Genomic DNA, 7151 nt, shown 5'->3' on the forward strand with positions numbered 1-7151 from the left:
GTAATTTGGTGGAAAATCTGTGCCATTTAGTCCGTGTGCATCTCCTTCACCTGCTTCGCGAGGAAATGTGGTCATTGGTGAGAAGAACAGAGCGAATTCCAGGGGCCCAGGGAGCGGGCTTGCAGGGAGAGAAAAGGTCTGGCTCTGCGTGTGCCCATTGTGGGCATGAGGCTGACGGCCCGGGCTCCCTCCATACAAACCTCCCCCACCCCAGGCTTCGGGGAGTTTGCCTTCCGCTGCCTGCCAGCCCGATGCCTAAAGCGGGAAAGTGAGAAGAGGCTTAGCCTGCCAGAGTCTGAGCAGGCTCCCCGCAGCCTCCAGGCTGGCTGCAGGGTCTAGTGGGAGGGGGGCTGCTGTTGGCTGCTCGATGTGTCCCCTGATGTCACCACTCCCTCCTGGAGGAGCTTGGCACACTGGCAGGCCAGGCTTCACCTTTTTTTTTTTTTTTTTTTTAGATTTTATTTATTTATTTGACAGAGATCACAAGTAAGCAGAGAGGCAGGCAGAGAGAGAGAGGAGGAAGCAGGCTCCCCGCTGAGCAGAGAGTGGGATGTGGGGCTCGATCCCAGGACCCTGAAATCATGACCCGAGCCGAAGGTAGAGGCTTTAACATACTGAGCCACCCAAGAGCCCCTTCACTCCACCTTTTTGTGTGTTTCTGTTTCAGATGTGGCTTCTGTAAAGAGCCCACAGTGCGATTTTATTTTTTAATCCAGCTGGTCAAATTTTGTTCTTTTTTTAGGGCTCTTACTCCATTTGTGTGTAATTATGATAGATTTAGATTTTTAATACACAGTCTTATTTTGTGCTTACGTTTGTCTCACTTGTTCTGGGTTTTTCTCCTCCTGCCTTCTTTTTATTTTATTATTTTTAAAAGATATTATGTTTTGGTTTTGGTTTTTTTTGAGAGAGTGAGCAAGGGAGGAGCAGAGGGAAGGCGAGCAGATGCCCTCCCAAGTGCAGAGCCCGATGCGGGGCTCGATCCCACGACCCCCAGCTCATGACCAGAGCCAGCTTCGAACCAGATGCTTAACTGATGGAGCCGTTTCTCCTGCCTTCTTTTTAATTAGCAGTGTTGTGGATATTGTCTGAATTTAATAATTTCGTCTTCCTTCTATTAGCCTCAACATTTAAAGAACTAGGAGGAAAAACATCCAAAATTACAGTCACATTTGGAAATTTTTAGCATGTCTTTTTTCAGAAATTGGTAGAACAAAGCAGGAAAGATACAGATCTGAACAAGCCAACTAGTAAACTTGGCTTGATGGATGAATGTATGGAACACTGAGCCATAGGACCACAGGAGGCTATCCTGATCCTGTGTGTTTCCAGCTCCTGCGGCCACCTTGCTGGGGGGGTGGTACGGGGCAGCTCCCCCAGTGAGTCCCCAGAGGGCACGGAACCGAGTCCTAGGCAGTGGGCTGGCATTCTGAGCTTTCCGTAAGTGGCCACGGCCGGCAGGACACTTGCCACCCTGCGATTGCCCACGGACTTCTGTTCCAGCTGGGCTGGGCTTCTGGCCGCTCCCTGGGCAGGCTGAGCCCGCGAGGGGCCTTGGTGCTCCCTGTCAGAGTACCCTTCCTCGATGGTCTTGCTTTGACTAAGTTCACTTTACTAGCAAAGTCCAAAGTGGGTGCCTCCACTGAGACGCCTGCCCTCTGAAGGGATAAGTCACAACAGGAATGGCTGGCACTCAGTAAGCACTCCCTGCGTCCAGGAATGGTGCCAAGGGCTTGCAAGGTATGAAATCCTCAGAGCAATCTTTTTTTTTTTTTTTTTAAATATTTTATTTATTTATTTGACAGAGAGAGAGATCACAAGTAGGCAGAGAGGCAGGCGGGGGCAGGGGGTAGTCTCCCTGCCAAGCAGAGAACCCGATGCGGGGCTCGATTCCAGGACCCTGGGATCATGACCTGAGCCGAAGGCAGAAGCTTAATCCACTGAGCCACCCAGGCGCCCCTAAATCCTCAGAGCAGTCTTAAAAAGTAAAGCTTGTTATCCCCATCTTATGGGTTCAAGCACTGAGCTTTGGGGGTACGGAGTTCAATAGTTTGTCCTAAATCACAAATACCAGGTAGCCCACGGACGGGGCCTGTCATCGACTGCTGCTCTCTGCTGCCCCCTGGCTTTGATGTATTCTCGGTGTTTCCCCGGGACCCCGTGGGCTCCCATTCGGTAGGATTCTCTCACCAAACCATGTTCCAGGCAACTGAGGCCTCATCACTTATGTAGACGCCTTTCTACTGTTTGATGTTTGCCTTGCGGTGAACAACTTTGTGCTTGTGCCTTTTCCCCCCTGTTTTCAAATCTCCAGAAAACAGGACCCCTGAATGTGCATCTTAGGAATCTGGACAGGGAAAGTCTGCTGTTTCTAAACATGTCATTTCTTTGGCATTAACAGTAGCTAGCTGTATCAGTTTTACAAATGTGTATCACGGAGTGGAACTGATATTTCTCCCTTTAATTTCAACCCTGCAGAAAATGTGAAAGACTAGTCCAGTGGACGTCTGTATACCCTTCACCCGGAATTTACTAGATGGTAGTATTTAGCCACAGCTGCATTTTCTGTCTCTCTCAGCCTCTAGCTCTCCCTTTCTCTTTCTGTATATATGTAGATATTTTTTTCTTTTTTGCTGAATCATTCGTAGGTATATTTCAGACATCGGGGTATTCCACTACAAAATATTCCATCATAAATATCTTTAGAGGGACAGTGTCGTACATAGTCATACTACTGCTGACACCCCACAAGAAACTGAGTATCGATATAATATCATCGCTGCCCGGGGCACCTCGGTTAAGCATCCAGCCCGATTTCGGCTCAGGCCCTGATCTTAGGGTGATGAGATTAAGCCCCACGTCAGGCTCCGTGCTCAGATGTTCTCTCTCCTTCCCCCTCTGCTTCCTCCATGTACAGTCTCTCTCTAAAATAGTTAAATCTTTTAAAAAAAGATCACTGCACAATGCATAGTCTATATTTAGATCTCTTAATTGAAATTGAAATTCTTCAGCATCAATTCTTCGATTGTCCCCAGAATGATTTTACAGGGCTTTTTTTGGTCCATAATTCAACTAAGAATCATGCATTGCATTTGATTGCCATGTCTCTTTTGTCTCTTTGAATCCAGAATTGTTCCTTACTCTTTTTTCTTCCATGACATTAACATTTTTAAAAAGATTTTATTTACTTATTTGATAGAGAGACCTTAAGCAAGGGGGGAGCGGCAGAGGGAGAGGGAGAAGCAGGCATGGGGAGCCCGATGTGGCGCTTGATCCCAGGACCCCAGGATCCTGACCCAAGCTGAAGGCAGATGCTCAACTGACTGAACCACCTGGGCACCCCAACGCTGACATTTCTTAATAGGTCAGAGAATTAGCCTTGCACAACGTCCCATTACCCAGATTTGCCTGTTTCCTCATTATTGGATTCAGGTTCAACATTTTGAGTGAGTCTATGACAGAGGTGAGATTGAGCGCTTCTCCCCTTTTCTTTTTCTTTTTTTTTTTTTTTTTAAGATTTTATTTATTTATTTGACAGAGATCACAAGTAGGCAGAGAGGCGGGCAGAGAGAGAGGGGGAAGCAGCCTCCCTGCTGAGCAGAGAGCCTGATGCGGGGCTTGATCCCAGGACTCGATCCCAGGACCCTGGGATCATGACCTGAGCTGAAGGCAGAGCCTTAACCCATTGAGCCACCCAGGTGCCCCCTCTGAGCACTTTCTATTAAAGTCGGGGAATCTAGTGTTTATTCAGAGTAGTCTGCGAGGGAGGACACCGTAGGGCAGGTGAGGAGCCAGGTTTAAAGAGAGAATTTGGGGGCGCCTGGGGGTCTCAGTCGGTCGAGCATCTGACTCTTGGTGGCATCTTGGGTCGTGATCTCAGGGTCATGAGATGTGGCCCTGCAATGGGTTCAGAGGGGAGTCTGCTGGGGGTTCTCTCTCTCTGCCCCTCCCCCAAGAAATAAATAAAAAATAAAGCCTAAAAAGGTCTGTTTGGTCTGAACCATGTCCCCCCACACCGTGCCCCCCCCCCACCAATTCACATGTTGAAGGAAGCCCTAGAGCTCAGTGTGACTGGATGTGGAATAAGTAATGAGGGTCACAGGAGGTCATGATCATGGGCCTGGTCCGACGGGATTCGTGCCCTTATTAAAAAAAAGAGGCCCCAGAGAACTTGCTCCCTCTGTGAGAGGGAGTGAGACCTCACAGGAACCCGGCCAGCCTAAGCCTTGATCTTGGACTCCCAGACTGTGAGAAGTAGATGCCTGTCTGAGCACCCAGTCGGCGGCGCTCTGTCTGGCAGCCCGGGCGGACCCCGGCCCCCGACTCTCATGCCCACTGTGCAACTGCAAAAGGGATGTTTTAGACAATTAAAAAAATATATTTTATTTATTTTTGAGAGAGAGAGAGGGAGAAGCAGACCCCCGGCTGAGCGGGACTCAATCCCAGGACCCTGAGATCATGACCCGAGCTGAAGGCAGAGGCTCACCCAACTGAGTCACCCAGGCGCCCTCTTTTAGACAAATTACCAGGACTCTGCGGTGGAAGATGGAACTCCGTGTTGCACAGCATCTCAGAGAGCATTTGTCTGCGGTTCTCAAGCCCTACTGCGCCTGGGGATAAGGGAGGCAGCTCTGGTGCAGTGCGTCCCTGGTGCACCCGCCCTCTTGATGGACGTCAGCAGTTCTGGGACAGGCCTCAGGAGTGGGTGCCTTCTCCCTACCCTCCTCACCCGCAGGTCCTCTTGCTGGGAGCTGAGTCCTCAGCTTTCTGGGGCTCCCGGGGAGGGGAGGCCGGTCTCTGAGCTAGCCGCCTCACAGCCCTCCAAATGCTATTGCCTATGACATACACAGTTTAAAAAAGGTCTGAGGCTCCCGGGTGGTTAAGTGTCTGACAGCTGATCTTGGCTCAGGTCTTGATCTCAGGGTTGTGAGTTCAAGACCTGTGTCGGGCATGGAACCTGCTTTAAAAAAAAAAAAAAAAAGTAGGTTTGCTGTGGGAATTAGACTTTATGTCATCGCTACTATGTGTGAGAGAGATGCAGCCTCATCAGAGAGAAACGTCCATGGTGCCGAAGTACTTCCACTTCACGTGAACTTGAACTTCGGGCTGTGCCACCTGCCTTCACGTGGCGCCTGCGTGATCCACATCCCACCTGCGCCTATCGTTCATGGACCACTTTTCTCCTCAAATCCGCCCACTCCTCTTTCGTGCTATGTCCTGCTTCTCTCATTACCACGGCCCTTCACTTTGGGCCTCTCCACCTCTGCGGTGACCCCTGTTTATAGAGCCATCCCAGGAAGGGGAAGAGAATATTCTGGAACACTCATGTAGGAGGCTTTTCCCCCTGTGAGTTAGCGGTTAGACAGATGACAAAAAGCCCATGTCCAGAATACCAAGCAAACCAGCCAGTGAGGACCCATCCCCTCACTGCACTTACCAACTCTCTCTCTCTCTCTCTCTCTTTCCCAGGTGCCGTGGTCATACTGCATCTTCTTTTCCCAGACCCCAACCTGTATAAAACCCAGACCCCTAGCTCCAGAGGGTCTCCATTTTAGATTAAGAAATTATGAGTTTAGAACTTCAGCATTTATCTCAGAACCACTAAACCGACCATGGAGGACAGACACGCAGGTGCCCCCGTGATCCCACCTCTTGGTGTTTAGTCCTTGGTATGATCCCCTCCCCTGAATGTGGGCAGGAACCTGTAACTTGGCCTTTGACCATTGGAATATGATGCAGGTGACGGATGTCACTGCCATGGTCACGTGAGGTTTTACAAGACTCTGTCTTATCAGTGGACACTATCTTGGCTGGTGTGATGACGTAAGCACCGTGTTGAGAAGCCCACAAGAACATAGCCACCTTCAGAAGAACTGCAGGCGACCTAGGGTCTGGGGGGGCTTCCGACCGACACTCAGCACAAGCCACAGCCCCCAGTCCAGCAGCTGCAAGAAACGCATCTGCCAGGCTGTGGGAGTCCGGACCAGATCCCTCCCAGCTGAGCCTCAGCTGAGAAAGCAGCTGGGCTGACACCCTGATCGGACCCTGGGGACCCTGAGCAGAGGACCCGGCTGGGCTGTGCCTGGTTTCTGACCCACAGACACCGTCAGATAATGTGTGTTTTCTCCAGCCACTGACCACGCGGGTATCGGTCGTGCAGTAACAGATCAGAAATATACACAGGCCCACACCACCTTCTTTCCATTCACAAACCTTCATTCCAACAATTTAAAAACTGTCATTACAAAAGATCTGGGAAAGGCAAGAGTATGAAGAAGACATACAAATAGCCCACAATATCTCACGCTTCGTCAGTGCTGACCATGTGGCAGGCACCGAGGACCCCGATTAAGACTGTGTGATCGCGTCCCCCATGACAGCTGATCGGAGTGGGGGAGTGGGGGTAAACGTGACCTTCCAGTTCTAGGAATTTGGAACTGAGGTGGTCATTTGACTGACCACCCTGGTAACAGGTGAACGTGGAAGCCGTGGGAGGCCACGTTCCCCATGCCACGGGAGTAAAGAGGCAGGAAAGCTGGTCTGTGGAGAAGAGGAAATGAACAGATGCAGAGAGACAGGGACGAGAGAGCCACGTGTCCGGTGTGTCACCCCAGCAGAAAGCAGCTGTCCTGAGGGGGCACTGCCCTCGCTGGGGAACAGCTCGGACCAATGGTATCTCTGCGGGGAGCCAGTGACTTGGAGGAGCTCAGTGAGCACCTGTGAGAGGAAAAGCCAGAATTGCAGCAGCCTCCTGCCCCTCAGAGGACACTGTGCCATGACACCACCCCCAGCCTAAAGAGAACTTTCCTCCTCCCTTCTACACAGCCAGCCCCCTGCAGAGCCAACTGAGGCTTGGAGAGTGAGAAGGAGGGAAGGTCGAGGTGGAGAAAACTTGAGACCTGGGGAAGCCTCGCATGGAAGGAAATGAATGAAAGTGCATATCGCAGGTTATGTAAGTAACCGGTTAAAGGAAGACCAACCTGCCACTTGGACAAATTGCAAGGCAGGAACAGCTGAAGACCAGACCAGAGAGGAGAAGATATCGAAAGTCCAGGTGGACCACAAGCCTGGACCTGTGTGGATGGCCAGTGAGGACCTGGTGCCACAGGGGGACCGTGCATCCAGCGGTACAAAGATGCTATGGCGGCGAG

Source organism: Mustela lutreola, chromosome 4 (genome assembly GCF_030435805.1).
Source record: "Mustela lutreola isolate mMusLut2 chromosome 4, mMusLut2.pri, whole genome shotgun sequence".
NCBI lineage: Eukaryota > Metazoa > Chordata > Mammalia > Carnivora > Mustelidae > Mustela > Mustela lutreola.